Source organism: Muntiacus reevesi, chromosome 4, assembly GCF_963930625.1.
Source record: "Muntiacus reevesi chromosome 4, mMunRee1.1, whole genome shotgun sequence".
Taxonomy (NCBI): Eukaryota; Metazoa; Chordata; class Mammalia; order Artiodactyla; family Cervidae; genus Muntiacus; species Muntiacus reevesi.
This window is the reverse complement of record NC_089252.1, coordinates 68,235,889-68,258,071: the sequence shown is the minus strand read 5'-3', so window position 1 is coordinate 68,258,071 and position 22,183 is coordinate 68,235,889.

Below are 22,183 nucleotides of genomic sequence, written 5' to 3'. Positions count from 1 at the left end.
AAATTCCTTAATTTCCCTTTAGGAGCCAACCTAAGTGAACTCAGATATTGAAGGTTCCCTAGTGTCTACTGCTCCTCCCTCTGGCCAAACCTCATACCCTCTTACACACACTGGCGCCTTCAAGACCTAGAGAACAAAAGGCTTGCCATCTGTTGGCTTATTTATCTTAAAGCAAGGTCTCTCAGCATCGTCACTACTGACATTCTGAGGCTGTAATTCTTTGCTGCGGGGAGCCGTCCTGTGCATTATAGGCTGTGTAGCAGCATCTTTGTCATCTGCTCACTACATGTCAGTAGCACCCTCTCCAGCTGTGACAATTAAAAGTCTCTCTGGATATTATCAGATTTCCCCCAGAGGACATCTCAACCAATTTATGACCACCGCCTTAAGAGCAGAGCCCTCTGTGGTTGCGGGACAGTCTGAACAACTCATATGCAGTCTAGTGGGTATTAAGGGAAGAAAGCATTTCCTCTATGGGAGGAAAGCATCCCACAGAGACACCCGCAGAATTTATTCACTCAGTTGGGTTTGGTCAGGACTCACTAAGTGAGAGCCTCCAGCTCCCACCAAGGACCTCCTTTTCTCATCCCTTGTTACCACGAGAACACCTGACCCTTCTATACCTAGGTCTCCTACAGCAAGAGAGGAGTTTTTTGGTTTTTTTGTTTGTTTTTAGGAAAGGTAACACAGTTCTGTTCAATCTTTGTAGCCAAACCATTTCTCTGTTATCATCTAATTATTCCTCCTCTGTAATATCTCCATAATTTCCATAGGACTCCTGATCCAACATTTACAAACTGTTGTAATAACAGAGTGAGAGTCTAATGAGTGAAGCTCTTTTCCCAAATTTCTCACTAACATAAATGAAAAACCAGAATCAAGTTCTAGCTTGGCCACCTACCTGCTAAACGTCCTTGGACAAGTTGTTTAACCTCTTTGAACCTCAGTTTCTTCAACTCTTAAATGCATGTAGCAACATCTGCTTCCAGGGATAAGAAATAAATTATCTACTCCATACAAACACCCAGAAGGTATCTGTCCTTATATTTTCAGTAAGGTGGCTCAGATGGTAAAGAATCTGCCTGCAATGCAGGAGAGCCGGGTTCGATCCCTGGGTTGGGAAGATTGCCCTAGAGAACAGTAAGGCAACCCACTCCAGTATTCTTGCCTGGAGAATCCCATGGAGAGAGGAGTCTGGCGAGCTACAGTCCATGGAACCGCAAAGAGCAGGACACAGCTGAGCGACTAACACTACTACTACTACTACTACTTGCAACTATTCTCACAGCTTATTCCTTTTTCACCTTAACATTATCTGAAAAGCAAGCTAATAGTTCAGCTATCCCCATTCCATGGAACTGCAGTTTGAACAACTGAATTATTTAAACTGGATAATGGGCATTTTATTTTCATTATATTATTTAACTGTATATGTATATGTTGTCCATATTAAATCACAAGAGGCTGGTGATATATTCAGCCTCAATGAAAATAAGCTAAACTTCTGCTTAGTTTGAAGAGCAGAATGCCAAAATTTAAAAGATGATCCAATGAGAACAGAGGATGCAACAGATTTAGTGAGGAGTCTGGAGACAAGATAACCAAACTGAAGTAGTTGCAGCCTTAGTTTACACCTCTCACCCTATCTCCAACACCTTAAATGAGCAAATCAAAGACCCAAACAAAATAATCCCCACTGAAAGATGTAATCTTTAGAAATGAAATGGCATAGACCATTGCTTAGTATTCTGGTAAAAATTGGAAGAGCTATAAGAGCAAAAAAGCGGGTATAACACAATTCAGAAAAACAATTACTCTGGAAAGCAAAAGGAAAAAATCTTTTAGACACACTGCCCTTTATTTTTAAGTAAAGAGAACAAAAATTCCTCACATGAAAAAATTTGAAGAAAAGATAAGAGATAAAATATACAACAACAGAAGGAAATAGAGGGTAAGCTCTCAGCTCCCAGGAAAGAAAGAAATAACTTAGCACCTGATAGAAGGGGGGAAATGAGGGACTCTTCGAGTAAGACGCTGAGTTTGAACGTCAGCAGTACCATCTACCATCAACTAGCTGTGTGAACTCTGAGCAATGAAATCCCTCTCTGAGCCTGTCTACTCACCTATAAAATCAAGACAAAATCTGCTTCACTGGTTTATTCTAAGAACTAAACAGGAGAATAACCTCGCCTAGTAAGAGTCCAGAGGACACAATAAATGTCTCTCCTTTTATTCATCTGTTCATTTCTATCTGTTCATTCCTTTGTCCTTCTCCATCTGTCAGACATTCTCCTAACTTTTCTTATTAATAAAAATGACACCTAACTCTTGTTTATTTTTGATAATAGGAAGCAGGTACAGAGAAAAATTTTAAATCCACAAATTATTCAAGACTTCCTAAATCATTAACTTGAGTCAACTTTCCCAGTTAGAATTATTCCACAGATCATAAAAGTATCTGTGCTGATGCACTAAATTTGGAAATTCTACAAAACCAATAAGAGAAAGACTATATTGACAGATGATACCTAGCTAGATGATAACTAGATGTGTGTGTGTGTGTGTGTGTGTGTCTGTGAGTTGTTCAGTCGTGTCTGACTCTTTGCAACCCCTTGGACTGTAGTATGCCAGGCTCCTCTGTCCATGGAATTTTCCAGGCAAGAATACTGAGTGGGTTGCCATTCCCTTCTCCATGGGATCTTCCCAACCCAGGGATTGAACCCAGGTCTCCTGCACTGCAAGCAGATTCTTTATAATCTGAGCCACCAGAGAAGCCCAGACAGATACATACATAGATACAAAGATGCATAGAAAGGGCTGATACATACACACACATATGAATCCACATACATCTGGCTAGTGGGGAAACTCCCTTATTCTAGAATAACTGAGTAAGCAAGATCCATTTGTACCAACTCAACGATTTTTTTTTTACACATTTTTTTACACATTTTGCCACATTTTTACATAATGTGGCAATAATGTAGCATACTAATAATGTAATGGGGTAAGTACAACAATAAAAAGATAGACAACATCCTGATACACTGCTTTGGAAAACAGACCATGGACTTCACTGCTTGGCTCATTCTCTCCTTATTATGCTCTAGACCAGTGCTATCCAGTAGAATGTTCTGCAGTAAAGGAAATTTTCTATCCATTTCTGTCCAATATAGTAGCCAAATAGCCATATGTGGTTATTAAGCACCGGAAACGTTACAAGTTTAACCAAGAAATTAGAAATGGATTTTTCATTTTACTAAATTTGGATTAATTTGGATGCAATGTAAATAGTAACAATGACAAGGCCAAAGATGGAGGTGCTATTGATGAGCTAGCCTATTGGACTACTGACTAGGTAACTTGCCCAATAGGTTTAAAAATCTCTCTATGCTCTGCACTAAATTATAAAAGACATCCTCAGGAACATTCTCTCCACAGCCTGCACAAAGTGTTTCCGAAGGCTGTTTCTCATAATGTTCCTCACCATAAGCTCATGACTCACCCAGACTGCAAATCTTTGGTGGGCCATTATTAGTCAGTTGAAGTTCACAGCTCTTGGGTCTGGAAGAAAATGTTAGCATTTCAAAAGAAGGAATTAACTGCACATCCTTTATGCAATCATCCTTAATGTTTTTTTTTTCCTCAATTGCAATTTTAATAACTATTGGACAGCTGTAAACTCCAGAATGTGCCCCTGGAAAGTACCTGAACACAGACAACTATGCTGCCATTTAAGTGGAGAACTGCTACCCTTAAAATGTGGCCAAACTGGAAATAAGAATGATAAACTCTTGGAAAAGTTTAAGATTTCACTGAAGGTTCATGGAAGGCAGGGGCCCCCAACTTCTGGGATCTAATGCCTGATGATCTCAGGTGAAGTTGATGTAATAATAATAGAAATAAAGTGCACAATAAGTGCAATGCACTTGGACTCACCCTGAAACCATCCAGCCACCTCCTCCACCCACTGATCCAGGGAAAAATCATCTTCCGTGAAACTGCATCCTGGTGCCAAAGGTTGGGGATCACTGATGTAAAGTGGATACCTAATCTCTTCAAGGAAGTAAGTATCACAGATTAACTTTCCTAATCAAAGTTAATGCTACCTCACCCAGCTCCTGACCTGACCTCCAAGACATTATGCCAATCCTTCCCAAAGGTGGGATGTGCCAACTGTTGGGCACAATGCCCATACAGCTTTCAGTTGCCAATCACCCTTTCCTGTGTGAATACTCGAAATGATGGAACTCAAAACAATTGTTGCTTAAAGGAAAGCATAATCCTTTCTGGGAATCCTTTATTCATATCACCTTGCACTCACCTCTTACACAGTGAGTGCTCATTAGATAGCTTTCAATTATGCAAAGAGAAATACACCATAATTGGAATAAACAGAACCTTAACCATGCTATGTTACCCTTGAATGATTCAAAAGAAACTTTGAAAGTATGTTTGAAAATAGTAAAGCTTAATTTACATGAGCCTTTCATGTTATTGTCATCCTTAATGAAAATGATAGAACTGTAGCTTCTCTCCCAGGAAAATATTCCTTCTAGTTTCTCTCTTGCCCCAAATAAAATGCAATATCCACCCCTTCCTATATTCTTCATTTCTTCTTCAATTAATTATTATTTACAGAAATTTTGCCACAAATTCATCTTATATTTTCTTTTCCTACACTCTAATCTCTAGTGAATGATTATCCAAATTCCATTTCATTAATGAATGGGCTTCCCTTGTGGCTCAGTTGGTAAAGAATCCACCTGCAATGTGGGAGACCTGGGTTTGATCCCTGGGTTGGGAAGATCCCCTAAAGAAGGGAAAGGCTACCCACTCCAGTATTCTGGCCTGGAAACTATACAGTCCATGGGGTCACAAAGATTCGGACACAACTGAACCACTTTCACTTTCATCTTCCCTGGTGGTTCAGAGGTTAACAGCGTCTGCCTCCAATGCGGGAAACCCGGGTTGGATCCCTGGATCGGGAAGATCTCCTGGAGAAGGAAATGGCAACCCACTCCAGTATTCTTGCCTGGAGAATCCCATGGACGGAGGAGTCTGGTAGGTTACAGTCCACAGGATTGCAAAGAGTTGGACGAGAGGGGTTTTGTGTTTTTAACGAGTATATGGGGTGGCAATAAGAAGTTAACATCAAGCATTGGAATAAGTACAACATACGAGATCCATATTAATGGGAGAAACTGGTCTTGGGTTTTCCACTTTTAGAGTCATGCATTGCAGGGCTTTGTGGGGATCCAATTAGGGTGACTTGAGTATATATTTGTATGACACTTGTTTAAACAGTTAAATTACTGAATCATACAAAAGGAGTGAGATCTATATGGAATCCAGGGAAAAGAAGAACGTTATATTTAATACTGAGCCAAAGAGAATGTTCCAGTCACTAGACATAACCTACTCTCATCTGTGGCCTGAAGAAAATACCCACATGGTCACCCAAACCATTCCTTCTGAGTCTACTCACTAATAAACCTTCATTACAAAGTCTCCACACCTATTATCTTAGTACCAAAAAAAAATTGCCTTGGGGGGTGAGTACCATTATATGATCACAGAAGATGAAATCTTAGCTTGTAAATTAACAAATAGTTTTCTATAAACAATGAATCAGTTCTCTGAGCCTGGTTAAATCCAAGGCACTGACAAGTTTAGTTTCTGGGACAGTCCACTGTCATTCTGACATTGCAAACCCTCTAAGAAGTCAGCCAATCTCTCACTCTTCCTCAATTCATTATCTTACTCTCAAAGTTCTATGTCTGAAAACACCTTGCCAAGAACCATTCTTCTCACTACACTTGGCAAACGTATTTTTTTTCTCTAAGAGGCTACAGTAACAATGGAAGATGGACGTTTGCCAACTGCCAATAAATGTGAAGTTGAAACTTTTCATTTCTTGGCTTTATGGATAACTGTTCTGCCCCTCTATGTTTGACTTTGAAGTAAAACACCTTCTGAATCAAACACATTTAACCCTACAGGTTAAACACATTTAATCCTTCCCTTGATGGAAAGGGAATACATGTAGGGGTTAAATTCTAGAGCTAACATTTACATTCACTTACCATATGAGATTTTATATATATATATATAAAGTGGGCTTCCCGGGTGGCGCTAGTGGTAAAGAACCCACATGCCAAGGCAGGACACTTAGGAGATGTGGGCTGGATCCCTGGGTCAGGAAGATCCCCTGGAGGAGGGCATGGAAACCCACTCCAGTATCCTTGCCTGGAGAATCCCATGGACAGAGGAGCCTGGCTGGCTACAGTCCATGGGGTCATAAATAGTCAGACACGACTGAAGCAACTTAGCACACATGCACACACCATATGAGATTAGTGAAATCCTTAACCACTTTTACCCTCTATGTTCTTAGCTGTAAAAATAATACTTTCATCTCAAAATTATTGTAAGTATCCAAGGAAACAATGTATAATATCTGGCACTTTTTGAGTATTCAAAAGTATTCCTATCCTTTTCCCCAAGTAACCTTTTCTGGAGAATAGCTTTAGCATTCAGTAGCATTTGTGAGTCTTGTAATATCTTACTGAAAGGAGTCATTCCAATTACTATTCTAACAGTTTTTTCTGAGAGTACAAGCCCTACGTTTATCATCCTACATCCAATATTAGTCGTATCCTTATTATCAGCTGTAACTCTGAATGCATGGGTTTTATTATATTAATAATGAAAATTTTTCTTACAATGCTTTCTGGAGCACTTGGATTTATTACACAAATAGTCTATGTGTAGATATCTAATGAAAGGCCAGGCACAAAGCTGATCTTCTTTCTCTCCAATAATTACCATAGTAAAGTTGTAAATATCAAGAAAGGTACATGTGTTGAATATAGACAGTTAAGTCCAAGAGGAAGCAAAGGCTTTGACCATCCATCTCTATTTATTAGAATCGTTCCCCTACTGGTCATCTCCATCTGAAATGTGTTCTCTAGCTCCGCCCATGCATCATCTATGCCCAGACTTTGGAATCTAACTATAGCTCTTGACTCACAGCCTATGTCCATAAAAAAGAAAGACTGTAGAATATAAAATACAATTGCAGACATGCAGACACACACAAGCCCAAGATCTAGGTGAGGGGTGGGAGTGGGATGAGCCAGAATGGAAAGAAATTACATTCTGAGCAAACAAGTATATCTCTTACAATAATTTTAGATTATATCTAGCCCTGCTGTCAGCTGTGTTATTTCTAAGTAAGACACCAAGATTTGTGAGGAAAACCAGTAAACATTTTATAAGGCAATAAAAATGTTAAAAGGCCAAAGGATCCTTCAAACTATCTGGGGAGCAGAAAAGTCCAATGCAAAGGTTTTATTTCACTGTCATTTGGTTAAATCAGTCTTGCTTCAATATCTGAAAGAGGTGTAAATAGAAACATTCATCACAAATGAGGAACATCCTCAAGGAGAAAAAAAGGTAACCTAGAGGTCAACTTGCCACTGAGAGACTCAGGGAAACTGGTCCTGACTCCCGATTCCATCACCTGTAACAGTCATGAGTCCTCTCCACAACATCTGCATGACTGAAAGTTAATTTCCTCAGACTCTGTTACCTCTGAATCCGTGTGTGTGTGTGTGTGTGTGTGTGTGTTTGCTCAGTCATATCTGACTCATTGCAAACCCATAGACTGTAGCCAGTCAGGCACCTCTGACCATGGAACTTTCCAGACAAGAATCCTGGAGAAAGTTGCCATTTCCTCCTCCAGACCTTCCCAACCCAGGGACCTCTGAATCTGGCTCTCTTTAAATCCACAGCAACTTCAGTTTCTTTACCAGTTTCCAAAAGAAAATCATCCCTCAAAGCAAGTATTTTTTGATCTGGGGAGGCTTCCTTAAGACTCCAGGTGACACATGGAGATGGGTTACCTCACAGGGCACACATCTTTCCAGAATCTGCTGGTTTCACTCTCAGTACCCCTACAGCAACCAACAAAACAATCTCTTCCATTAATCACATAAGATATTTTTAGAATATACCCTGGCCCCTCGAGACAGAAGAGGCAAGTAACTAGTATCACCCTAAGTTCCTTTAAAAACACTTTCTCTCAAAGATGCATCTCACCCTGTCAGGAGAATTCCAGCAAAGTTTACTTTCTCCAGTTCAGTACACCATGACAGACAAAATAGTGTCATGGGCAGAAATGGAAACCAGTATTTGTGAATGTTTATTATGTGCAATTGCTTTATGTTTACCCCTTATTTATCTTGCAAAAACAACTGTCTGTGGTCTACCATCATACAAAATAGAAAACTGAAGTTCAAATTATATCCATGTCTCAGATACAATGAAACTGGGGTCTAACTTAACTCTAACTGACAGCAAAACCTAAGTTTACCCCCAATCTCCAACTTTCTCCACACTTGCCCTCTTAGCAAAAACTCAACCAGTTCAAGGTTAATTCTTCAAGCTGTGGAATACACCAAGGAATTGGAGAGGAAGCGAAGAAAGCCAAACTCCACTCAGCCTCCTTTTCTCTCATTATACTGAAATCCCAAGTGTTCCTTTGAAAAACACTGCCATTGTCCTGTGGCAAGTTTGTAGCTTACTCGAGCAAAGAATGTTAAGAAAAACCTATACTCTGCTGATTTGCAGCTAACAGAAAGCAAGTGAGGCCTTTTGTAACTTTTGCTTGAAGACAAAAAAAAAAAAAAATGAAGAGGAGCTTAATCCTTGTAGACGCCATTTGAAATCTGTACTTTATTTCCTCCATTTTAAAAAACCTACACCAACTAGCTGACCAGACCGTTTTTATTCCATATTTATGCTGACATTTCCCCACTGAAAAACCCACAGGGGAGATACTTACAAACACAAGAGTGAGGGGAGAAAAAACCTTTCATGTTGAGCCTAACCTACTTCCCACAGCATCTTTAAATATTTCCTTCTTTGGAGGAGCAGATGTTGGTTGCAACCTTGCACCAAGTCTGAGAACAAAAATGCCTGCTCCCTTTTGAAAAGGTCTAATCTCAAGATCCCACAGCCATCTTCTGTGGAATTCCCCTATGGGTTATATGTCCTCCTACTGAAGTTATGTGTGTGTTGTGTATGTGTGCATAAATGTGTTGGTGTGGGGTAGTGGGCAGCGAGGACAGACCTGGAGGATGTGGGTAAACATCTTCTATTAGAAATGTGCCTGGGATGTGCAAAAGACAAGAAATAACCAGCCTAAAACACTTAGGCAGTCTCTTTAGAAGGTGATACAGCATGATTTGTACAAAGAAGTATGGGATGAGTGTAAACATCCATTACCAGTGCAATCACACAATACATCTTATGCAATCAATATAAATAAATAAATTAGAGTTTTATATATAGGCATGGAAAAATGTTAATATTTTGGTAAAACAAAAAGCAGTTATAGAATAAAATGGATAGAATAATCTCACATGTTAAATTGTATACGTTACATTTTTATAGGTTTTATGGTAACAATCACACATTCCATGATATCATGTACAAATAGGTTACATGATACATGCCCAGGAAAGAAGGTGGTAACAGCACTTGCCGCTGGATGGGAACTATAGATGTCTTTTACTTTCTTTCTTTGGCTTGTCTGAATTTTCAATTCATGCAATAATGAATATGCATTACTCCTTTCAAAATACATTTTAAAGTTATTTTTAAATGAAAAGATATGCACATGTGAAGAATCTTTTTGCACTCCTTCAGCATCAGAACCCAATTGAGAGCACATTCTTCATGAGGCTTTTCTGACAAACCCCACTGTCCGCAAGCTGAGATTCCCACACTAGGCAGAAACCCCCCTCAGACTTCTCAGAGCATCAGACTAATTAGGGATGGTGTCACCTTGACACTCCTGGTTTATGCTCCTGCATGGTCAACAGTAAGCATGAGCTTCCAGGAGAAGGACAGCATCTGACTGGAACTCAGATGGACTGTTTAGAACAGAAAATGAAGCCCAACTTTCTAGACAAGAAGAACACACTCTTTTCACATTGTTTCAGGGATCTACTGCTGAATAACAAACAACTGCAAATTTAGTAGCTTAAAGCACTGGTCATATCATTAGGCTCACAAATGCTGCAGGTTAGGAATCTGAGCAGAACATGGTTTGGTTCTGCTCCAATGTCCAGAGCCTCAGCTGTGCAGATGCCAGTGGCTGGGGGCTGACACATTTGGAGGCCCCTTGACTCCATGTCTGGTGCCTGGGGCATCATGACTCAAAGTCTAGTCTCCACATGTTCACCAACATGTGGATGCACCTAATACGGCCTCTCCATGTGACCTGGGCTTCTCACCACATGAACAGAGCTGTGAGTGGCACAAGAATGACCATTCCAAGAGAACCAGGCAAAAATCATATGGTCTGTTGTGAGTTACCCTTGGAGTTCACACAATATCACTTCCACTGGTCGAGATAGTCCTAAGTTAAAATAGTTGAGACGTGGAAGCAACCTAAATGTCCATCAACAGATGAAGCGATAAAGAAGACATGGTACATATAGACAATGGACACTACTCAGCCATAAAAACAAAGAAAAAATGCCTTTTGCAGCAACAGGAATGGACCTCAGAATTATCATACTAAATTAAGTCAGACAGAGAAAGAAAAATACCTTATGATATATGTGGAATCTTAAAAAAACAATAAAAATGAACTTATTTACAAAACAGAAATAGACACACAGACATAGACAACAAACTTACGGTCACCAGAGGGGAAAGGGGGGAGGGATAAAATAGAGGTTTGGGATTAACATATACACACTATTATATACAAACTAGATAATCAATAAGGACCTACTGTATAGCACAAAGAACTATACTCATATCTTGTAATAAAGTATAATGAAAAAGAACCTGGAAAAGTATGTGTGTGTATACATACATACATATATATATATATATGTATCACTTTGTTGTACATCTGAAACTAACACAACATTAGTAAGTAAATCAACTATATTTCAATGAAAAGTTGCTTGAAAAAAAAAAGATAATCATAAGATTTCCTGATTTAAGAGGTAAGGACATAGACTCTCTTGATGTAAAGAGTGTCAACAAATTTATAGCCATTTTTCAAGTCATCACACACATTTTGCTCTGTGGGAGCCAGTGGAGCAGGAGCTAGAGTAGAAAAGCAGAAAGAGCTCTATATTGGGGATCAGAGGGCTCTCTGCCCTGTTTTTCCAATAACTCACTGTCTTGGTAATAAATTCCATTTTTCCCTCAGCAATACAGAAATAGCCATGTTACACTGAACCATATAAAATTGCCAATACTCAACCATTTCTGAGGTAAAAAATTACTATTGGTGGAACCCAATACTTAATCTAATGCTACATAGAAATGAAAGCTGAAAAGTGATAAAAATATTCCTGGGGAGGAGTATTTATTTATTTATTTATTTATTTTATTTTTTAATAATTTTATTTGTTTATTCATTTTCGGCTGTGCTGGGTCTTTGCTGCTGCAAGGGCTTTTCTCTAGTTGTAGTGAGCGGGAGCTCCTCTCTAGCGGCAGCGAACAGGCTTCTCATTGCAGTGGCTTCTCTTGCTGTGGAGCACGGGCTCTGGGTGCACCCACTTCTGTAGTTGCAGCTCCCAGGCTCTAGAGCGCAGGCTCAATAGCTGTGGTGCATGGACTTAGTTGCCGCATGGCATGTGGGATCCTCCCAGATCAGGGATCGAATCCGTGTCTCCTGCATTGGCAGGCAGATTCGTTACCACTGGGCCACCAAGGGAAGCCCGGGGAAGAGTATTTAATGCTCCTTATTTTTTTTTAACGCTCCTTGCTTTTTTGCTTTCTTGAATAGGCTTTTGTGATAATTCCACTAAATTTAAAGAGAAATTTATATTCCCTACTGGCTTACTTTTTCATTACATATTGAGTCTATGGTCAGAGTGCATGTCCTGTGACTATGGCTCTCCTCTACTGCATCCTTCTGAACATCTTTTCTAAAACCTTCTTGGGGTTTCATTTATAGCACAGTAACAATGCTTGCTTTTTATTAACCAAATTTTGGATCCTTGCTAACTTTACATTATACTTGGATAATGTGTCAAATGCTACCATATATTAGTTTGTGATATCTTCAGTATTCAATGTTTTACTTGCTCTCATTACTCACTAAAACCACTGGTGGTCATCAAACACCAACTGTACTTATAATCAACCATATTTTCTGCTGTTATAGATACATGACCACTGAAAACAAGCTGGTGTAAGGATATAAAAACATATAGTAGAGAGATACGCAAGAAAATCAGAGAAGGCAATAGCACCCCCACTCCAGTATTCTTGCCTGGAAAATCCCATGAATGGAAGAGCCTGGTGGGCGCAAGTCCATGGGGTCGCTAAGAGTCAGACATGACTGAGCAACTTCACTTTCACTTTTCAGTTTCATTCACTGGAGAAGGAAATGGCAACCCACTCCAGTGTTCTTGCCTGGAGAATCCCAGGGACAGGGGAGCCTGGTGAGCTGCTGTCCATGGGGTCGCACAGAGTTGGACACAACTGAAGTGACTTAGCAGCAGCAGCAGCAGGCAAGAAAATACTTTTTGGCCAAAACTAGAAAAGCAAGAGAGGTGAAACAAGAGGCACATTACTAAAAGGTAACTGTGCCACAAAATGTAACTGCAAAATAATAAGACTTTGTCTCTTGAATGGCTCTGAAAATTGGATCTAGCAACAAACTGGAAGATTTGGAATTTCCAAACACATTTTGAGTGATGGAGTAATATGCAACCTCTCAAAGACAATTTTTCAAAAGGCACAAGCTAATACTACTAACATTTGGTGTGTTTATTCTCCAGTACAGCTCAAAGTCAGCCAGATGAGTTCCCTGATAGGGTAGTTTGTATCCACGTGCAAAATAATAAAAGCCTAAATAAAGCATATTAACACCACAATTAATGCAGTGCATATACTGGGGGCAGCTGTGAAGAACAAGAATCCTGTTCTTGGATCTGAAAACCCAAAATTGAACTTACTAACAAAGTGACCAACTCACCCCATTTTGCATTGTAAAACTGAAAGTCCCATGTACCAGGAACTCACTAAGTCCCAAAAATATGGGAACTGTTCATCAGTCTACTTACTAGACAACCCTTTTCCTTTATAAAACTCCACGTCTCTGACTGCAAAATGATAAAAATAAAGTTTAATTTGTATACTTGCTGTGACAACAATGGAATTAATGTAGACTTTTTAATGTCTACAAACCTTTGTTCCATGACCCCAGGGCACCTGGACAGCTGCCTGGCTTCCCATGCCCTTGTGATCTTGGCCATTAACCTCTGTTATAAAGATTCTGTAAGTAATTCCTTTAAGGAAGAGGTGCTGCCAGCCCGTCTTCTGCAGAATGGTCCTAAGCGCTGTCTAAAGTCAGAGGAACCCGAAGATCCACATCCCAGAGAAGGTGACTCCACGTTTCAAGCATATTTCCAGTGAGGACTAACTTTGCATTTCCTTGCCAAGTGACAGTCTTCATGTGTAGAACTGAATCCCCCTCTCCCTCCCACCCCAAACAAAAAGCAATCACAGGATCACAGGAGGGGCAGAGGGAAAGAGTATAAAAACTCTGTGTTCGGCAAAATTTGAAAATATTTCTCTTTCAAGAACCATCAGACATGTTTCCTCTGCCTAGTGCAAATTAGCAATCAGAGAAGAAAGAAAATGCTTTCAGACTATTACACTAATAAAGAAGACGTTAAGCCACTCCAGTCAGAAAGCTAAGCAGTAATAATAATGGAATTTTTCCAGCCTACCGTTTAATTAAAAGTTGCCAAAATTAGCATCCGTACCCCTCTCTGGGCTCAGTAGTGACTGCGCCCCTCCCTCAATCATCCCCCCATCCTTCCCCCTCCTACCACCCTTCCTGACTCCACACAGTCCCCCATCTTCTCTCCCTGCACCTCCCTCACACCTGGAGACAATAATGAGGTGCATCTCCAAATGAACTGAGAAAATGAAAATTACCTTCCTAGAGGAAGGAAAGTGCATTTGACATCCACCTTGTTCCAGGACTTGAGAGACTCTGATATAATTACCTCGGAGAGGCTGCGGGCAGATGGCAAACTCGGCAGCCCCGTGTCCTCAGTCAGCAGGACACTGCCGAGATGCTCTCCATGACATTTTGTTCAAGATGTTTCCAGCACACAAAGCCGGGAACTGGCAGCCAGCAAAAGGGCCTGCAGAGCGTTCGTTAGCCTGATATCGTGGCCAACTCACACTTGAGCCCTGCGGATTCAGGTCTCTGTCCCTCTGTCCAGCCCCATGGGCAGAGACCCGGGACAGAATCCAGGGGGACGGAAGCACCTTATGGAGAAGCTGGCTTTGCACCCACGTGCTCCCACGGGCAGGACAGGGGCACCGCAGCAGAGCTGGGGCGGGGCATGCTTGGCCCCGATGATGGCCCTCCCGGGACATCATTCTCCAGCACTTTTCATCTGTGGGAGTCACAGGAGGAAGCTAATGCAGGCTGCTAACTCCCAGACAGATGTCTGGGATGGCTGTGAAAGAGAGTAATGGAAGGCTGAAGAGCGGCACTCAGAAATCTGGCCCCACAGAGTATGGAGTCTCTGATCCTTGAACGCCCAACTCTTCAACATCCTACTTTCCAGGAATGTCTCTGTCCATGTCTGTGGTAGTCAGGGTAACACGCTACCCGCGGCAGCAAACAACCCTGCATCTCAGTGACCTGAGGCGGTGGAGGTTTATTTATGTCCTGACATACTCTCATGTGGCTCCTTGGTTCCTCTCTTCCAAGAGGATTGGGGGTCCTTCTGCCCACACATGATCTCTGAGACCACTGCTCTAGGAGAGCACAAGAGCATGGCTGATTGTAGAGAAAGACTTACAGACAGGCCCAGCAGGGTCCTTTGGATGTGACAATACTAGCAAGTCTCTTGCCTTTTTTTTTTAAATCAGGATCTGAGTTCCCCAACCAAAGATAAAACCTGAGCCACAATAGTGAAAATGCCAAGTCCTAACCACTGGACCGCAAGGGAAGTCCCCAGTCTTTGGCCTTGATAAGAGTAAATGAGGTCAGGGCACTTGAAGCAGTGTGTTAAGTCTTGGTGATGGCTACTTTAACAAGACAACTAAGAGTTCATTCATTTGTTTCCTACTAATGAGGAATTTCCAGTAATTGAAACAAAACTGCGCTTACCATTGTCAGCACATCTTCTAAATGCAAATTAGAGTGTGGATCACACAGAACAGGAGGATGTGGGAATAGCTAAGAGACTGTGCCATATTGAGCTAACTTCAGGACTCCTCAAACAGGAGATCCTCTAAGCCCGGGTCCAAGTCACAGTGGATGATGTTGGTACATAAGTTAAGTGAAGAAAGGGGCCTGGGCTCAGGGGGGAGCCCAGGGGCGGCTAGACCCCAAAGGGAGAGCTGCAGTGGAGAGGAGGTGGGCTGGTGGGTGGAATGGATGGCACTCATGGGCCATGTGTTCATCTTGTTTAATGCCTACAGCCCAGAGACCTCGTCTTCCCACTGCTGGAGGGAGCTGATAGGAGTGGAGACCTTGGAGTCTGAGGAAGGCAGCTGATCCGGGCAAAAGGCAAATGAGCTTTGAAGGCAGCTCAGAAACTTAAGAACCAGAAATTAACAATTCAACTGAAAATCTCTTCCAGCTATAAATTACACAAAGCTATCAATGCTTTAATATCTTTACTCACTCAGGCAATATTGATTCGGTACAAACCAACTATATGCCAAGCACTGTGTCAGGTGCTGGAGTGACTATACATTTGCTTTCAAGAGTTCACAGCCTAGGACCTTATTCTACTCTACACTCCCTTATTGCATAAACTAGAGGGGGAGGGAAACAGGAAAATATATACTACCTCTACTTGCAATACAAGAATAGAGCACTATGAATCTCTACACTCAGAGAGGCAAAGCAGATTTCTCAAGGTCACACAGCTGGGAAATAGCAGAGACAAACTTCACCTGGAAATTAAAATTGAATTTTCTGAAGTCTATTTCATTATAGATTGTACCACATCAGACACACTTCCCCACGACACATCTGCCCAAGGTTGACTTTGCTGCAATTTGGTTCCTGGAGTTCTTTATTATATCCCCTGAAGGAACCCACATTTACTCCATACACAGGGCCATGACTGGAGACCGGCACTCCCTTGGCCAGTACGCCAGGGAAGCTAACAAGAGCATGTCTTTCAAGGCTTTGATCACACAGAAGACAAACTCAAGCAGAAGTTCACATTGTTAAGAGTGATTACAGTGATTATAATTAATACTAGACAACATAATGATAAGAACATGATGTATTTAGAATGCTTAATTAGAGCCATTTTATCATTATTTTCTTCCTAAGCCTAATGATCATGATCATCATTATTATTAATGATCAGAACCACAGGAAGACAATGACAACAATGATGACAAATGGCTCAGAGCCAATTTGTTGTTCTCTGGGAAGTGTACTCCTCCAAGTCGCTGGCTGGTCAGAATGACTTTGTTAGTTGTGAAGTGACTGATACAATGTAATTATTATAGTTAATAATAAATAACAAGTGGTGTTACACTGTAGAAGGTAAAAAGGAAAGCTCAGGCCAGGAACACATCACTGTGATGGTGTCCCTCCTCTTCCAGCACAGAAGCTATGCAGTAGGACAGCCTGGGTCTGAGCACCCTGCTCTCCCATCAGATCTGGTTCCTGGGACCATGAACGTGGCTATTCTACTTCCATCCAGACTTGTAGCAAGATCCAGTTTGATGGTTAATTTTTAGTTTTGATGGTCAAGTGTGAAGTTGATTAGTTTAACGATGCCCAGATAGCTGGCAAAACACTATATGTATCTTCTATATACATGCATACAATATTGGTTCTGTTTCTCTGGAGCAGCACTCCTCAACCTTTTTGGCACCAGGGACCATTTTCGTGGAAGATAATTTTTCCAGGGACTGAGGGCCAGGGGATGGTTTGGGGATGATTCAAGTGCATTACACTGATTGTGCACCTTATTTCTATTATTATTATATCAGCTCCACCTCAGATCATCAGACATTAGGCTGGGGACCCTTCTCTAGAGGACTCTGACTATGATACCTAACGTATCTCAGATACCCAATGGAGCTGTACTCAAGTTGTGTCCAACTCTTTGCAGCCGCATGGACTGTAGCCCACCAGGCTCTTCTGTTCATGGGATTCCCAGGCAAGAATACTGGAGTGGGGTGCCATTTCCTACTCCAGGGGATTCTTTCCACTCCCAGGGATCAATCCCACGTCTCTTGTGTCTCCTGCCTTGGGGGTGGGTTCTTTACCATTAGTGCCACCTGCTGAGATGTACCCAAATATATTAGTGCCAGGAAAATACTAACTAAGGTGTGAACCCTACAATGGAAGTTCCCAGGGCACCTCAAGAAAGGAGGATTGTGCTTCTTTTACTGGTAGACGCTACATAAAGTGTTCAACCTGAGCAGTGTCAAGACCATGGTGCTCTAGCTGGAGGACTCCCTGGCACTCATCCTCATCACTTTTGAAACTTGGGCATCCTGTCTGCTCCTGCCTCACTCTATAGTTGCCCTGCTTGGGCTGCTAGAAGCCCTCTATGCTCCTTTACTGAGCAACTATGCACTCTGCACTTCCCACCAAAGAGGCAGAACCAGCCTCTAGCTCCCCAGTGACACAGTCATCCAAAGAAGCCGACTACAGAGGAAGGCAGTAAAACCATTTGTAAAAGGATGCAGGAGCACAGGGTGAGGAGAGAAAACAGCAGTCAAGTTCAGCAAGAGGAGGAACATCAACCAACACACAAAGAGCCCATCCTTCTGTAGTCCTAGATACCCTGGACTCAAACCAGTGATCTTACAAACACTAGCGGTACCTGGACATTAAACAATATGTATTCATGGAATCAGAGTAGTGTCACTGAAATTCACTCATGCATTCAACAAATTTGCATTGACAATGTGAGGCACTGTGCTAGATTTGAGAATAAAACTGTAGGGAAGTTACAAAACCCAGTCCCCAGGAAACCCACAGCCCAGAGAAGACAGACAATCAATAAACAAATTGTAAACAGTGGTCCATTCTCTGATGGAAGAGCCTGACATCCAAGTCTTTGGAAAAACAGCAACTTGAGTGCTGGAGGTTAACTAGTCCAGGACAACCGGACATCAGAGGGAGAAAACTGAAACTCAAGACTGTGAGTCGTGTGTGTTGTTTCCAAACACCAAGTTTCCTAAGCACGTTTTTTTGAAGCAAATACCACATAACGTTTTTTACTGGAATGTAACTGCTTTACAATCTTGTGTTAGTTTCTCCTGTACAATGTGAACTGGCTGTATTATACATATATCCCCTTTCTCTTGGACCTCCCTACCATCCATCCAGGTCATCACAGAACATCGAGCTGGGCTTCCTGTACCACGTAATGTTGAACATGCAAAACCAGTAATATCAACTACAGTGGGCAACGAACTGACCATAACGTTTGGGACTTCGTGACGAATTTGCCACTTCACCAGTACTTTCAACAGTAAGACTCGAGGCAGAACTAGTTCAAGGGAATAGGGAGCTGCCATATTTCCTATTCACCCAAGAATCTTCTGATGCTTATGAAGAAATGGGAAACTGTGTCACGTGTAGGAGTTTCAAACAATTTCAAACCCACCCTCCAGAGTAATCCCAGAGTTTTCTGGGCAATGCAGGAGACACACAGGTAAGAATCCACAACGGGCAGTAGACAGTCATGAACAATTCCAGGACTCAGGAGATGGCACAGCACTGCTCTTCTTTGCCATCAATTTGCCCTTCATCCCACACACAATCCACTTCATATGAGCATCCAGAGTGCCCTCCTCTCCCTAATCTCCCACCTCCTTTATACTTTCATTTCTACCTCTGACCCTCTATCCTCACCCCAGGGTCTTGGGTCCACCCTAATAGGCCAAAAGGAAGAGTCTACTGCCATTTATAAGAGGAATCCTAAAGCTTATAGCCTCAAAGATCTACAAGATCTTTCCCGGGATAATGTCGATCCCTTCTTTAGTATAACTTGTGAGTCTTGGCCTCTTTGCCTGGACTTCCAGGAGTACAGAAGTAGAAGAAAAGAAGAGGAGGACAAGGAAAGAAACCTCCTCTGCCACACCTAGTTTTGTAGGACTTCTGCAGATCTCTTCCACCTGAAATTAATGACTGATGGACCCTCCCACACCGGACACTGTACACCCTCTTGTTCCCCAAAGGTTGGGGTGGCTAAACCCCACACACTCTAGTTTGCTATCTAAGCAGGCCACGCTCTGAACTAAGGCTATGCCATTCTGGAAAGCATGAACCAGCCATATATTGTCCTTATTCTCCTAAGTGTCGGGGTTCAATCCCAACCACAATCAGAGGAAAAAATAAACTTCATGGGAACTTGGAGGCCACGGTAAAATCCAAGCACCAGTCTGAAAGAAATAGCCTGTCAAGTTCTTTAGGGGGAAATAGGAAGAGTGTAATAGAAAAACTGTAGGAAGCCACAGTCCTCCAAACTTTTTATCCATTTCCTACCTCTAGGTCTTTGGTCATTGATGGCCCTTCTGCTTGGAATCTTCCCTTATCTTCCCCCATCAAATATCACCCATAGTTTTAGGCTTCATTAAAAGGTTCCTTCCTAAAAGATGTTTTTTCTTATTTACTTCCTTCATAAACAATAATATTAGAACATTAACATACATTTAGAGTTTATTATAATGCCAGTATTGCATGTACTTTGCTCATTTAATTTTCAAAACTATATTATCAGTATTGATAACCCTATCATGATCAGCTAAGTGACTGATCACTATCCTTAATCACCATTACTGTTGTCCGTATCATTCTTATTTACCAGATGAAGCTCAGGTAGGTAATTTTCCTAAGAGCACTCAATCAGAAAATACAGAAGTATGTAGTAGAACCACTACCCTCTGTTTTGTTATAACACCCCCACTTTCTGTCCCCATCCCAATAGGAAGTCCATAATATAGTAAATGTTCAACTAATTTTGTTTTTAATTGAACTGAAATAGTTGACTAATAAGAAATAGGGTACTCAAGATAAAATGATACATGAAACTATACTATGAGCTTAGTCATGTCCTTGAAAATGTAGTCTTGAGTGAGTCACATTGTCTTAGTAGTTCCAATGAAGAGAAAAGAAGCCTGACAAAACAGATCATAATTTTGAGATCAAAGACTTGGCCTAACTAGTTATCCAGCCTTTGGAGTCATCCTCAAGCAGTTAAGAAGAACCTAGACTGGCATCTAATCAGCTACAGAAATATGCATGTGACACCAGCGCTGTTAAATCCCCTTTAGCCTTCCTCCCCCCACCTCACCCCACACCAGAAAGGCTAATGCACACAGTATTGCTCCAACTGACTTATTTAAGAATAAACTCCTGTATTCATTTTGTATTGCTATATAACGAATTACCAGAAACTCAACAGCTCTGAACAATACCCATTTTATGATCTCATTGTTTCTGGGGGTTAGAAATTCATGCCTGGCTTAGCTAGGTTCTCTTGTCAATGTTTCACAAGGCTGAAGTCAAAACGTGCTAAGGCTATGGTTTCATCTAAGAGCTCAGCAAGGGAAGTATCTGCTTTCAGATTCCCTTGGGTTGGGGAAAGAAGTCATCTCCTTGTGGCTTGTATGGCACTTCAAAGTCAGAAGTGGAGAGGGTCTGTTTCTTACAATCTCTGATTTCAAAGAATGTCAAAGCCCTCTTTTGAAGGACTCACCCAATTAGGTCAGGCCCTTAACCATACCCTCGGGCAAAAAACCAACCTCAAAAAAATTTAAGAGTACAGAAATTATCTCAAGTATCTTTTCTGACCACAGTGACATGAAACTAGAAATCAAACACAGGAAAAGAGGCTAGAAAAAAAATTATATGAAGGCTAAACAACATGCTACTATAAAATCAATGGGTCAATGAGGAAATCAAAAAGGAAATTTAAAAATACCTTGAGACAAACAACAATGAATACACAACCACACAAAATATATGGGATGCAGCAAAAGGAGTTCTCTGAGGGAAGTTCATAGCAATACAGGCCTTTGTCAAAAAACAAGAAAAATCTCAAGTAAATAACCTAACTTACCACCTAAAAGAGTTAGGAAAAGGACAAACAAAATCTAAAGTAAGTAGAAACAAGGAAACAGTAAATGTCAGGGAGGATATAAATAAAAAGTTTTTTAAAAGATATTAAACAAAAAAATCAACAAAACCAAGAATTGGTTCTTTGAAAGGGTAAACAATTAGGCCCAGCCCACCCATGATAATCTCACCTATTATTAACTCAGTCCATTGATGAGGGTCCTTAATTAACCCTGAATCTCCAACACTTTGGCCACCTGATGCAAAGAACTGACTCATTGGAAAAGACCCTGATGCTGGGAAAGATTGAAGGCAGGAAGAAAAGGAGACAACAGAGGATGAGAAGGTTGGATGGCATCACTGACTCAATGGACATGAGTTTGAGTAAACTCCAGGAGTTGGTGACAGACAGGGAGGCCTGGCATGCTGCAGTCCATGGGGTCGCAAAGAGTCAGACACAACTGAGCAACTGAACTGAACTGAGTTAACCCTGCAAAATCCTCTTAACTTTGTCATATAATACAAGATCATGAGTGTGATTCTATTAGAAGCAAGTCATAAGTTCTGCCCACACTCTCAAGGAAGGAATTACACAGGACACAACAGTAGGGGGAGAAGATGACAGTGGCCCTCTTGGGATTTTTGTCCATCACAACTTTTCTCTCTCTCCCCCAAAATACACTCCATTGCCTCAAATAAAAGAATTTCAGCTCAAGTCTGGGATAGGCTAACATAAGCATGTCTCCCCAGTTTCCAAGTTAAGGTGTCTTCTAAATTATTGATTCTATCACCTAGATACTAGGTCTCCCCTATCTTAACAAGCAAGGCACAAAAATGTTTACTTAAGAATCCTTATTTCCTTCTCCTTTTACTTTTCTTTTCAGAGGTTCCTATTAGTTCTCAATAATGATTCAGGTCGTACTCCAGACTTCCTTTCCCTCCCTCCCATTGTTTCTAACACAATAACAACAATGACTATGACAGCACTGTGATGACACTGTCAGGCGGTTCTGACACAAGGGAATCATTCGCCCCCACCCCCTTTAAAGGCTTCCACAATTGCACATC